Source organism: Lissotriton vulgaris, chromosome 9, assembly GCF_964263255.1.
Source record: "Lissotriton vulgaris chromosome 9, aLisVul1.2, whole genome shotgun sequence".
In the NCBI taxonomy this organism is placed as follows: Eukaryota; Metazoa; Chordata; class Amphibia; order Caudata; family Salamandridae; genus Lissotriton; species Lissotriton vulgaris.
Genome location: NC_141697.1, coordinates 591,961,411 through 591,976,140, shown reverse-complemented (window position 1 = coordinate 591,976,140; position 14,730 = coordinate 591,961,411). Strand labels below are relative to the sequence as shown.

Genomic DNA, 14,730 nt, shown 5'->3' with positions numbered 1-14,730 from the left:
CCACTGTAGCTGGGGCTACTTTACTTCCTGGTTGGGTATAACTGTTATTTGCTATGTACAAATGGCATATTACTGCTTTTTTATGTACCGTGGGACTCCCACTCCGACGACGGGGAATGATTCAGGCATGTGAATCTATGAAAGACACCAATACTGGAGAACCACAGATTACAGGTAAGTAACTATTGTTCTTAGGGCTGACAAGGTATCTGTCTATTTTTAGCAGATTACTGCCCAATGTCAAATAAGGCCCTAAATCAAAAACGTTTCAGAATTTGAAGTAAATAACTGCCAGCAATTAAAAGAAGTCAAATATGGAGTATTTTAATTTAGGAGATACTCAGTGGTAGGTCTGGGGGTCCAAATCAGCTTCAATGGCAAATCTGCACTTATCAGCAAGCCGCGGTTGGCAAAAACAACATGTCAGGCTGAGGGAAGAAATTGTGTTTTGATTAGCAAAGCAAAAGAGACAGCAGGGGTAATGAGAAGGCTGATCTGATATGGGCATAGATATGTGGAAGTGCAGAAGTTTGGGAGCACTGGATCCTGGTGAGGGAATGATGAGAGGCTCTAGCAAGGGTTGTTTGGAAACATTTAAGAGCAATGGACATAAAAGAGCTTGGAGGCTATGCAAAGGTGTGGGAATTAGGTTGTGTAATGTTCTGATAGGAGTCAGGTTGGATCCTGGGAGGGACATGAGAGTGGGTATGGTAAATGGATTGAAGGGGATGTCTGGTCTGTAAAGAACATACAGAATGGCTCCTGGGGAATACATAAAAAGTTGAGGAAGGGTCAGTGACATCTGTAGGAAATTGCATTGTACAACATGAATAGCAGGAGAAATGAGAGATGAAAACAAAGACACAACGTTTCAATTGACTTTTTGGTATGGCATCAGAATTCTGTGGCCTGAACATTGCATGAAAACTATGTTGCACCCAAACGTTGTTTACAAAAATATTCCCCATTGGTGACAATAATAGAAAATCTACACCCAATGGGGTAATTAATTTTATGTCAGATGATGTTCTGTTATTGTTATTCTAAAAATACCCAATTATATACAATGTTTGCATTATACACACAAGAAAGGAGCTGTATTCCATCCCATGTATTCCGGCTTTTACCTGGTAATACTTTAGACTTGATTATTTTACCTGTAATCAGGTGTTGTACATAACGATGAAACAGAGGTAAATGTAATAGGATAACATATATCCGTTTTCCTCTTCAGTGACCAGTCTACCAGACACCACCAAAGGCCAAGCAACAGGTACAGTCCAAAGTCACCAAGTGAAAGAGGATTATTAGTGCTGGTAACATGTGAAACCTCTGGAAGTTCTTATGATTTTCTTCCTGTGAAACCAGACTGCTGTGTAGGAGCACAAAAGAAATACAGATCAGAGCCTCTTTATTTCTTCTCTGTTCCTCTGTGATTTGCTGTGTTTGAGAAGGGCACGAAGTGTGATAACTCTTTATTCACTCATTGACTCTCAAAAATGTGCTGTTTGTGAATGTGATGTGAAAGAAGAAGACTCTTTACTAGCTCTCTTCATCTTTGCTCTTCCGTCTGCTAGTGATACTTTGAGGGGACCCTTCTAGGTATGGCTCAGATGTGAGAAACATGGGGTGCACAGAGGTCCAACACAAGAAAGGCCACCCCAACATATTGTTGAAGCAGGGCTAGACATCAGTGTGCAAATTATCCCTTTTATTTGACTTGTGTGCCACTCTTTTCATCTTGGGCGCATGTGTCCCTGCATATGCTGCACCTCTAATTGATGGGCCTCATGGTACAATAATGCTGCACATTAACATGCATGTGAAATTTGAAAGGCACTAGGTCCTGTGGCTCTCTGTATTGTCTATAGTAGGAGAGGACCAATGTCCTCATTGCCTTTATTCTTCACCGCTATTTTGTATTGTGCTGTGTGTGGGTATCAGAATAGATGTGGTGTCTCTTTAGTGTCTCTTTGCATTGTGCTCTGTTTGACCTTCACAAGACAAAGGCCATGGCTCAAACATCTACATTTCTAAATGACTTCTAGTATCTGGATTGATTGAAATGCATGAAACCAGAGCACTAGAAGTGACGGACTTGAAGTTCATAGCAGGTCCAGTACTGTTTCACTCAAAAGACTTGCAAACAAATGACTATGCCTTGTATAGGAATTGTGGTGCGTATGGAGTATCATAAGAAGGGAGTCTGTAAAGACATGGGAATCGCATCTGTAGGAGAGTAGGATCTGCTTACTATGGTTACCCCCACTTTTTTGCTGGTGTTTCACTGTTTCTCGACTTTAGTGTGGCTGGGGCCCTGCTATCCAGGACCCCAGCCTAGCTGCTTCCTCTCTAAATGTATTGCATGTACATTAGATACACTCCAGATTGGTTACTGGGTTACCCTTGTGAGTCCCTAGTTTCTCTTCCAGGGGATCCTCATCAATAGTCATAAGCATTAGAATATTCCCGCCCATGCGCGGGACCCCGGAAACACTATATTATATGTGCCCCACATATATAGACTCATATATATATAAATACATATATATAAAAAAACATGCAATAGCAGCCAAATAACATCAGAGCTGAAATATGCTGTGAAGAATTTCCACCATACATGAATAATAAGCATTAGAAACATGAGAAACAACACCAAAGATTGTTTAGAAACTGTTTTAATGCTCAGAAAGCAGTAGAAATTCTCATAACTCACTGGAAGCATAGGAAGCTCCCAGGCTGCATTGCAAACACACAGTCTAAAAAGACTGAAAAGCTAACCTGTAGCTGAATAGCAATAAACTGACACCGTGCCTTTAAGGCACCCCTGACCCGCTGTATCCCATCATGCCTCAGGGATGACAGTTAGGTCAGTTGTTCTTTTCGGAGACTGAAAACAAACCCAGTAACAAATAGATTAACTATATCTCCTTATTAAAGAGTATCCTTTGCCCAGGGAGGCGGGAGGGTTGCTTATGACTTTGATGAGGATACCCCTGGAAGAGAACTAGGATTACAGGTAAGTAACTAATCCTTCTCTTCTAGGGGATCCTCATCAATAGTCATAAGCATTAGAATAGAATAGCGAGCCTCTCCTCTTCCCTGAGGGCAAAGGAATGATAAGACAGTAATCTCATCAACAAGTCTGAGTAGACTATAGACTACCCAAACAGATTCCTCAAGGAGGCCTGCCCTACTTGAGTATCGGCCCTGGAATCAGATTTGAGACAGTAATGCCTCGTAAAGGTATGAACCGATTTCCAGGTTGCAGCCTTGCATATTTCTGACATTGGAATGTCATGCAAGACAGCTACTGTAGCGGCTTTCCCTCTAGTGGAATGCGCTTTGGGTGACCCCAACAAAGGCTTGCCTGCAAGCTGATAGGTCAATTTAATTCAAGAGACAATCCATCTAGAGATGGACCTCTTGGCCGCTGGAAAACCTGTCCGCATTGAACCATAGTTCACAAACAGTTGATCCATTTTCCTAATCCCTTTAGTCTTTTCCAAATAGAACTTGAGCACTCTCTTAAGATCTAAGGAGTGAAGTGACCGCTCGGCTGGGGTCGTAGGATTTTGAAAAAAAGAAGGGAGGGAAATGGACTGATTTATATAAAAATCGGAAATAACTTTAGGCAAGAAAGATGGATGAGCCCTTAGGACTACTCTATTGTGATGGAAAACAGCATATCGTTCTTTCGCACAGAGTGCTTGTATCTCGCTTACTCTGCGCGCAGAGGTAATCGCCACCAAAAAGGCCGCCTTCCAAGAGAGATGTTGCAAGGAGGCCTTGTGGATGGGCTCGAAAGGAGGTGACATTAACCTGGATAGAACCAGGTTCAATTCCCATGGAGGAGAAGGGTTTCGCACAGGGGGATACACTTTTTCCAACCCCTGGAGGAAGTCCTTAACCACTGGAACCTGAAAGAAAGAAATCTGATCAGGTGATTTCTGTATGCTACTATGGCTGACAAATGCACCCTAATAGAAGCGTACTTTAAACCAGCAGTTGCCAGGGAAAGGAGGTATGGCAAGATGACGTCCTCCTGCCCTTTAGTCGGATCTAAGTGATGATCCCTACACCATAAGTTAAACCTTTTCCACTTGAACGCATAGGACGCTCTCGTGGAAGGCCTCTTAGCCTCCTTTAAAATGTTCATGCATTCGGGAGGCAAGTTCAAATGTCCATATTGCAGGACCTCAGGAGCCATGCTGTTAGGTTCAGTGATGGGAGGTTGGGATGCATTATCCTCCCGTTCATCTTGCTCAACAGGTCCGGCCTGCAAGGGAGTCGTCTGTGTGGACACACAGACAGATGCAGAAGGTCCGGGTACCACCACTGCCATGGCCAATCCGAAGCTATCAGGATCATTTCCATGTTCGACCTGAGGAGCTTGGAAACTACTCTCGGAATCAGAGCCAGGGGAGGAAACGCGTAAGCGAATGTCCCTGACCAATCCATCAGTAGAGCATTCCCCTGCGTTCCTGGCCGGTGGAACCTGGACGCGAAGGCGTGGCATTTGGAGTTTTCGTCGTCTGCAAACAAGTCTATGGTTGGACGACCCCAGCAACGAAAAAGCTCTTCTACTACTTCGTCGTTTAGCACCCAGTCTGGCTGATCTTCGAAGTGCCTGCTGAGTGCGTCTGTTTTTACGTTCAACTCGCCTGGAAGGTGCACTGCCACTACCGTGAGGCCTCGAGAGAGAAGCCAATGCCAGATTGTCTGAGCCGCTCGAGAAAGTGGGCGAGATCTTGCGCCTCCTTGTTTGTTCAGATAGAACATTGTGGTCGTATTGTCCGTCTGAACTAGGACTGAGTTGGACTCTATCGCTGGAAAGAAAGCTTTGAGAGCCAGGAATACCGCTCTGAGTTCCAGCATATTGATGTGATATGTCTGCTCCTGCATAGACCACTGGCCTTGAATTTGAAGCGGACCCATGTGCGCTCCCCAGCCTTGCAGAGAGGCATCCGTCACTATAGACTGGGATGGAAGAGGTTGGTGAAACAGTACCCCCACCAGTAAATTCTTTCTCCGAGTCCCCCATTTGATGGCATCTTTCGTTGCTTGGGAAAGAGTGATACGATCTTCCCAACGTCCTGTCGCTTGGTCCCGCTGATGCTCTAAAGCCTGCTGTAGAGGACGCATTCTCAGCCTGGCGTTTGGGATGAGAAAAATGCAGGATGCCATGGAACCCAGCAGGGATGCTACTTGTCGGGCTGTTGGAAGCCGAGACTCTAGCAGAATCCCATATTTCTGACTCATGGAAAAAAGTCTCTCCTCCGACGGAAACGCTTTTCCCACTCTTGTGTCCAGAACGGAGCCTAGGTAGTGGATGGACTGTGTAGGCCGCTGGACTGACTTCTCCAGGTTCACATGGAGGCCGAGCCTGCGCAACTGGTGCAGGCACAGTTGTAGATCGTGCGTTACCTGTACCGGAGATGGGCCTTTTAAGAGCCAGTCGTCCAGGTATGGGTAGATGAAGAGTCCCTTTTTGTGAAGAAAAGCCGCCACCGCTGCCATGCATTTGGTGAAGACTCGTGGTGCGGACTTGAGACCGAAGGGTAGCACCTTGTACTAGTAGTGTTTGTTCCCTACGACAAACCTCAAGTACTTGCGATGTTGTTGAGCAATTGGGATGTGAAAGTACGCATCTTGCAGATCCACCGAACACATCCAATCTCCGGCTTGAAGATGTGGGCATATTTGGTGAAGCGCTAACATGCAGAACTTTTCTCTGACGATGACTTTGTTTAAAAGTCGCAGATCGAGTATTGGTCTGAACTTGTCCTCCTGATCTTTTTTGGGGACAAGAAAATATCTGGAGTAAACTCCCTTTCCTCTTTGAGCGGGAGGAACTTCCTCTATCGCTCTTTTTTGCAGTAGGACTTTCACCTCTCTTCGGAGCAAGCTTAGCTGGGGAGGGTAAGAGCTCTTTGGAGGAATGCTCTTCGGAGGCGCACGGAAACGTAGACTGTATCCACTGCGCAGTATATTCAGCACCCACTGATCCTTTGTGATGCTGACCCACTCTGACAGGTGTTGTGAAGCACTTCCTCCCACTGGAGTGGGTAACGGCGCCAGAGGAAGCCACTGCTCAGGCCTTTCCTCCTCTTGTGGTGTTAGAGGATTGCTGGTGACCTCCTCTACCTCTGCCGGGTTTGCCTCGAAACTGGGTTTCCCCTGGTTCTTATTTTGGGACCACTGAGGGGTTTGAACCCTCTGTTGAGCCCCTCTCCCCCTGTTGGTCTTGAAGCGGCGTTTGAATTCTTTTTTCTTCTCCAAACCCACCGCTTTCACTGTTTCTTGTTCCGTCGTCATTCGGGTCATTTCTTCGTCCGCATGTTCCCCGAAGAGAGCAGAACCCGAAAAGGGGAGATTAAGGATGCGATGCTGAGCATCCGGCTTCAGACCTGTAAGGCGCAACCAGGCCGACCTCCTGGCACAAACCCCATGTGAATAGGAATGCGCCGCAAGTAGAGCACCATCCGCAGCCGTGCTTATCATCTGATTCGCCACCAGACATCCTTCTGTCACAGTTTCTTCAAAATCCTGCTGGTCTTCCTTTGGCAGTTTGGATTTGAACCTTTCCATGGAGTCCCATAAGGCTCTGTCGTATCGACCCAGAAGCGCAGCCGCACTAGAAACTTTAAGAGTGGATGCAGCTGAGTTGCAAACCTTGCGACCCCAGGAGTCTTGAGATTTGCGGTCCTTGTCTGGTGGGACTGAAGAGGGACCGGCAACTGCGTGCGTCTTCCTCGCCGTTGCCACAATTACAGAGTCTGCTGGAGGGTCAGATTTTACAAACACCGGGTCAGAAGAGGCCGATTTGTTTTTCTTCTGAATGCGGGCTGGCACCACTCTGATAGCCGCTGGAGTTAGGAAAACCTCTTTGACAGGATCCATAATCCCCGGGACTAAAGGCAGCAGAGGACGGGAGAAAGCTTTTTTGTGTAAAGTCTCAAAAATGACTGTCGTTGTTACCTGAGGGACAGACATTTCAATGCTCAGCTTCTGAGCTCCTCTTTGCGGGACATCTAGATGCGTGCCAATGTCATCCACTGGGGAGGATCTGGACGTAGGACTGTCCGTCAACGTAGGGGAGTAGTTCCTCTTGGAAGACCTGGTAGAAGAGGTAGATGAAGTAGACGGAGTTCGTCGACGTCTAGGGTGAGCACTCTGCCTCCTCTCCCGCGATCTTTTTGAACGCTCCTCCCGTCTAGAAGAGCGAGATCTGATCCGATCTTCTGAACGAGGTCTTCTTCTGGGAGATCTGGACCTTCTGGGAGATCTGGTTGGTGTTCTCACAGGTGATTTGTGCCTGGGAGGACTACGCTTGTCCATCTCCTCTACCAGATTCTGAAGAGGAGACCTGTGTTGTGGGCTGGCATATTCTTGCATACATTTGGCAGCCCCAGAATCTCTTCAATGGTCCAAAGACTTGTACCATCTAGGTGACAGTCTGACTTGCTCAGCCGAAGGATCTGGCCGAAGCTCAGGAGATCTGCGCACAAGACTTCTGGACTTTGAAGATGCACTTGAGGAGCCAGAGGACCGTGAAAAGGAATGACGGGAAGCTGACTCCGTTACCATGACCACATCTGAATGCCTCGACGTCGAGCGTTCCTCCCTCGCCGCCGAACGCCTTCGGGGAGTCGGCGGGTCAAACAATCTCGACTTTGACTGTCTATGTGAGGATCTATGGTCTCTCGACGTCGAGCGGCGATGATCAGCCGTCGACGGAGTTCTCTGTCTCGACATCGAACGGCGATGACCGGCTGTCGACGGAGCTCTCTGCCTCGACGTCGAACGGCGATGCCCGGCCGCCGACGGAGCCTTCTCTCTCGACGTCGAACAACAATGTCCAGTCGTCGACGGAGCTCTCTGCCTGGACGTCGAACGGCGATGACCGGCCATCGACGGAGTTCTCTGTCTCGACGTCGAGTGCCTGTGCGACGACGGCGGAGGGGTATTGGACACCCTTGAGGCTGAGCGTCGACGAGACACTGACGGAGACTGCGTCCTCGATGCCGATCGACGAGTTACTGTCGACGGCGGAGGGGTCTTGGTCCTCGACGCCGAATGCCTCTTCTTGGACGACGGCGGAGGGGTCACACTTCTCGACGCCGGTCGTCGCCTGGATGACGACGGCGGAGGAGTGACCTCCCTCGACGCCGATCGTCGCCTGGTTGTCTGAGTCCAGGCCTTATAAGAGGAAATCCACCTACAGAGGAGGTACCACCTCTAAAAAACAATGACTTTCTTAAGACCAAGTCTTATCCTGCTCTGAAGGTTGGAGGTCGAATCTCCCAAAACTTTTGCCATTGGTCGAAAATAACTTCAGATCTTTGGGTCTTGGATGTCATCTCAAAAGGCCCTGCTCTCGAATTTCTCAAGTTTCCTCCCAACCGATTTATTTATTTATTTATTTATATGCTTCTATAGCGCAAGAATCGAGCCCGAAAGGGTTATCTCCGCGCTTTGACAACAACAGGCTACGAAGGTACTGTATAGGCAGCAATCCTAAAATTATTTCTCCATAAACAGATTCGTTTTTAGCATTTTTCTAAAGGTGAGGTGATTGGAGATCTGCCTTCCTTCTGGTCCCCCTCCAGCGCACCTGAAGGAACTGTTTGCACAAGTTGCAGTTATGATCCAAAAAAAAGCAGTCAAAGTGGTTCCTCAATTACAAAAAGGGACAGGCTTTTATTCCCGCTTTTTCCTTATCAGGAAGAAATCTGGAGAGTGGCGCCCGATCTTAGACCTCCGAGCCCTCAACAAATTCATCAAGTCCCAAACATTTCGAATGCTGACCTTGTTGGAAATCTTACAGTTCCTGAATCCCGAGAAGTTCCTCTCCACAATCGACCTCCAAGACGCATACTTTCATGTGCCAATCCATCAAAGACACAGGAAGTACCTCCATTTCAAAGAAGGATCAAAACACTTCCAATTCAAGGTTCTGCCTTTCGGCCTTCGTTCCGCGCAGAGGGTCTTCACAAAGATCATGGCTCCGGTTGCTGCTTATCTACTCCTACAGGGCATACAAATCTACCCTTATTTGGACGACTGCTTGATAAAGGCCCCAACTTTCTCGCAGCAGAACAACACACTCAGACTTGCCTGTCAGTCTTCCAAGACGTGGGTCTTTCCATCAACCACGAGAAATCGCATGTCCGTCCAGCACTACAAAGAGTCTTTCTAGGAGCATTAATAGACACACATCTAGCAAAGGTGTTTGTTTCGCAAGAGCGCCAAGATCGCATTGCCAAACTGGTGGCTCTTCTACGCTCAAGAAAGTCTGTTTCTGTCCGAATGTTAAAATCCTTTCTGGGCATGACCTCGTCCTGCATACCGCTGATCCCCAATTGCAGGTTACACATGCGAGTCCTCCAAGAAGAATTGAACAAACAATGGCAGCAAGTCTCAGGGACATTCAAGGACAAAGTCTTCCTGACCCCTCTCGCATCCAGGGCGCAGTGGAATGGTGGGCTCACCTTCCAAACACTGCAACAGGGCGTCTGTTTCAGGAAACAGCCCCCACGCTTACCCTTACGACGGACGCTTCCTTAGAGGGTTGGGGTGCGCACCTCGAAGGGTTGTCAGTCAACAGCAAATGGACGGCAGACCAGCGCAAGTGGCACATCAATCGGCTGGAACTCTTGGCTATCTTTCTCGCACTGAAATCTTTCCGTCTGCTGGTGGTAGGAGAGTCACTGTTGGTGCGTACGAACAACACCGCCAGTATGCACTACCTCAACAAGTAAAGGGGTAGAGATCTCTTCTGCTCTCCAGACAGGCACAACAGATCTGGGAGTGGGCAATACAACATCGAGTCCAGTTAACTGCAGTTCACGTACCGGGCGTCTCCAGCGCCCTTGCAGACTCTCTCAGCAGATCGGCCACAGACAATCACGAGTGGGAACTCCATCAACCAACTCTGGAGTATGTATTTCGCCTGTGGGGCCAACCAGAGCTGGATCTGTTTGCGACTCTACTCAACCGCAAATGCCATGGTTACGCAAGTTAGCATCCCTACAAAGGGTCGAGCCGGAATGCATTTTCGATCAACTGGTCGAAAAAATTCGTATACGCTTTTCCGCCGATCCCTCTGATACCTCGCCTCCTACACAGAATGAGACTTCAACCATGTCACATCCTGTTGATTGCACCCAGGTGGCCACGTCGACCATGGTTCACTGATCTTCTTTTTTCCCAGTGCGATCCGATCCCTCTTCGCCCCCTGCCTCACCTTCTCACCATGAACCACAGGCAGATATGCCATCCAGAACCGGCATCTCTCCAGCTTCACGCTTGGAACCTGAGCACCACGAGTTTGCCCATCTAAATATTGATCCGGACTGCAGAGAGGTTCTTGCTCACGCACGGGCTTTCTCCACCACCAAAACCTATAAATTGAAATGGAAGCGGTTTTGTGTTTGGTGCCACTCGGAAAACATTGATCCTATGCTCGCTACTCCTGAGTAAATCTTGCCCTTCTTCCTCCTTTTGGCAAAGTCGGGACTTTCACATTCCATTCTCAAAGTTTTCCTGGCTGCAATTTCACGCTTTCGGCATGATGGTTCCACGTCTTTATATTCCTCACGGATCATTTGCCAATTCTTTAAAGGTCTGTTTTGGATGTTGCCACCTATCCGGCGTCCTCCACCTTCTTGGCGTCTGAATCTTGTCTTGGCCCAGCTTCTTAAGACTCCATTTGAACCTATCCCTCAGCAGATTTGAAATTCCTTACTTGGAAGGTTTCCCTCCTCCTCCCACTGACGTCCTCCAGGAGAGTGAGCGACATGCAAGCTTTTACAATCCTGCCTCCGTTTCTTCAGTTTTCCAAGGACGCTGTTGTACTACATACAAACCCTAAGTTTATACCCAAGGTCCCTTCGGACTTCCACCTTAACGAACCTGTCATACTCAAAACCTTTTTCCCTAACCCTCAGTCTCCTGCTGAGCGTAATCTTCATTCCCTGGACTTGAAACAATGCCTCAAATTCTACATCCAACGTACTGCTGCCTTTCGAAGGTCGGACCAGCTCTTTGTGGCTTATGGACGGATGTGCAAGGGACATCCAGTCACTAAACAGACCATTGCTCGTTGGATTTCTTCTGCCATATCCTACTGCCATCAAGGGGCTGGCAAGCCTCTTTCTGCTCCGGTGCGAGCACACTCAACGAGAGCAGTAGCATCCTCTACTGCCCTATTTGCTGGAGTGCCTCTACATCAGATCTGCAGGGCGGCAACGTGGTCCAGCAGGCACACGTTCAAGAGGCACTATTGTCTGGAGGCAGATACTGCTGTGGGTCAAGCGGTGCTGCGAAATCTCTTCAAATAAAGGTGAGCCTCTGTTGCTTCCCGCCTCCTATCATAAAAGGTTTTTATTGTGCATTCATGTACATGTTGCTAATGTGTATTGATATGCTTGCTCTTTATTTTTTGTCTTTTATGACTCTGGTATTATGGCGTACTGCTTTCTATTCTTATTCAAGCATGTGAATCTATGAAAGACACCCCTAATACAGGAGAAGATTCACATGCGACCCACCCTTCCTCCTCTAAGAGGCTCTCTTCTCCTCCTGCACTCTTTGGTCTCTTTCGTGCTACGAAAATCTGAGGGCTTGAGCTTCTGAGGAGAAGCTTCTAGAGGGTGTTACAGCCTGATTGGCTGGAATGTGGACTATTATAACGACTTGGATATGTTACTAAGGTGAACTCTCCCTCAATGCTTTCTATGGGCTAATGTTGTTCTATGGTACCTTAAGGTTTTATTTCTTTTAGATATATTTTGATATCTATTTATATACTTTTGTATTTATCTATATATGTATATATGTATGTACTTTATGTATATATGTTTCTACTACTATTTTATGTACCGTGGGACTCCCACTTCGACGACGGGGAATTATTCAAACATGTGAATCTATGAAAGACACCAATACTGGAGAACCACAGTTTACAGGTAAGTAACTATTGTTCATATTGGCCAGGCTCCGCCTCATTCAGATCTACTACCTTCACTGCGCATATCTTACCCCTGTGCAGCTCCACAAAGCAGGTTTCCTCCCAAGCCTACAATGTCAACCCTGTAAGGCAGAACCAGCCAACTTCTACCATATGGTTTGGTCCTGTGCTATCCTTTCTAAATATTGGGCAGCCATTGTGTAGGAGCTGAGTGGCATATTGGGGTGAGAGGTCCCACTCAATCTGCTTGCCCTTTTCCTCGGGGTGATGGAGGGACTGAATGGCTCCCAGACTGACAAACTATTTCTTGGAACAGCCATTCTGATATCCAAAAGAGACATTGCAGCGGCCTGGAAAGATTCAACATCTCCCTCTATTGCTAAATGGCGCAGGGGTGTAGATATGTGCACTATCCAAGAAAAAGCTGTATACGAAGCAAGAGGGTGCCCAGTTAAACATGACCCTGTATGGGGCAAATGGATGGGACCGTTGAATTGAGTATCCACACCACGGGTGGGCTCCTACTTCAAACGAACAGATGGGGGAAATCACTTGTAAATGTATTGAAATGTCTAATATGTCAAAGTGGTGCTATGTTTACTTTGTTGTTTAAAATGTCAATAAAATTGGTTATCACAAAAAAATAAAAAAAATGGCTGCCTAGGAGTGGATACAATGGTCCAAATGAGCACACTAGGTGATACTTAAAAGAAGGTTGACACGTTTCTTGCCTATTTATAGTAATTGTGATCATGGCAGTTCATCAGGTGCAATTTCCTAATCTACTCGTTATTCTGTCGATACGGGGTGCATGATATATAGACAGTACCCAACAACAATCACACCAGTATGGAGAATACCTTCAGGGTTAAAAAATGACCTTCAAAGTCATAGTGAATCAAAAAAATACATTCAGTGGTATGCTGTGCGGATGAACAGGTGCATGCGTGAGTCATCTCCACCCTAATGGTGCAGGTGTGGATAAACCTAACATAAAAATTAACTTAACCCCTTCAACGCGGATGACAAAGCCAGCTCGTCATGGGCGTTACCTGCGCTACGCGCATGACGAGCTGGCTTTGTCACGTAACGCGGGATTTTTAAAAATCCAGCGCACAGCGGGAAAACGCGGTAGCGCGGAAGAGGTTAAAAATAAGTGCACTTACGGACAGACAGACATGTAACACTCAACAAAAGCACAGATATGCAGTTAAGGGACAAGGAAAATACAAATGCCTGTGTCCCAAACATAAAGGATTGCCATGTCAGGGGAAGTTCTTATCCCCAACAATAAGTGGCAGAGAAGAACGCTCACTGGCGTTAAGGTACCTAAGGGAAAACAATTGTAAGCTTCATATAAGTACGAGTAGGTCAGTCGGAATGCCAGGAGTGTTGATCTAAAGGAGTAAATACTCACGTATGTCCAGAGTGCGAATAGTATGTGACCTACCCTGATCTCTGCCACCACTGAGGTGACTGGTGTGTAGAGAGGGCAGCCTTTAAAAAGCCCAATGCATTTGACACACATGGGAACTGGTGCAAAAAATTACTGGCCACTGGAATATCACATCACTGGAGCGTATGCAAGGAGCGGCTGCCACCTTAGATGAAGCGAGCGGCTGATGGAGGGGGGGCGGGGGGGGTGGGGTGAGTCTCTCCACGGACTCATGTCATGATTGTTTTCCCTCGGGTTGCTTAACAATAGTGAGCATTCTTGTCTCCCACTTATTTTTGGGGTTAAGTACTTCCCCTGACATAGTAAGCCTCATTGTTTGGGACATAGGCATTTGCTGTTTTCACTGTCCCCCAACTGCGCATCTGGGCTTTTTGTGTGTGTTACTTGTCTGTCTGTCGGTGGGTGCACTTCTTTTTAGGTAATTTTGCCGTTAGGTCAATCCACACCTGCACTATTACGGTGGAGATAACCTCCATATGCACCTGTCCATCCACACACCGTGCCATTGAACATATTTTTGTTGATCCACTTTGCTTTATTTTCTCTTTCCAGGTCGTTTTTTAACCTTGAAGGTATACTACATACTTGTGTGATTGTTGTTGGGTACAGTTTGTCCATCATGCACCCTTTATCGGCCCAACCATGAGCAGATTAGGATCTTGGTCCTGATAAATTGCCATGATCACTTTCAGTAAATATGCTGGAAACATGTCAACCTTCTTTTAAGGTGGTTGCTCCAGTCCTTGGTCCTCACTCTTTTGGCCCCCTTCCCTAGGTTCTCCCCCGGCCCCCTCTACCTCAGTTAAAACTTTAGGTATCAAACTCAACTCTCAGCTCACTCTTCACTCCCAGGTCAGTTCCGTGGTGTCCTCCTCCTTCCTGTCACTACGCACCATCCGCAAGGTATCTCGCTTTTTTACCTTCGATGCCTTGAAACTGATCATTCTGGCAATGGTCATATCCCGCCTGGATTATGGCAACGCCCTATATGCGGGGATCCCTGCATATAGTCTACGGCGGTTGCAACTAATCCAGAACCAGGCGGCACGATTGGTGTTCAATCTCCCGAAATCCCACCATGTAACTCCCCTTCTCAGATCTCTACACTGGCTTCCTGTCCGCGAACGCGTCCAGTTTAAACTTGCTTCTATCACGTTTCAAGCACGTCTGGGCGCGACTCCGCCTTTATAACATCTGGAATCGTTCCCTATGTCCCAACCAGAGAACTGCGCTCCTCCTCGCAATTCCTGCTTTCAGCCCCCCGCTTTCGGAGAAAGAAATGGGGAGGATCCAAGTTTGC

At 47.3% G+C, this 14,730-nt stretch overlaps 1 long non-coding RNA gene across 1 annotated transcript in view; it reads left to right on the top strand.

Annotated features, from left to right (window-relative positions):
* Positions 1-1,231: 1,231 nt before the first annotated feature.
* Positions 1,232-14,730, top strand: part of LOC147691906 (uncharacterized) — a 111,827-nt gene continuing 98,328 nt past the window's right edge. Inside the window, exon 1 of the long non-coding RNA XR_015299799.1 lies at positions 1,232-1,273. This is a non-coding gene — a long non-coding RNA (uncharacterized LOC147691906). The remainder of the gene's footprint in view (positions 1,274-14,730) is intronic.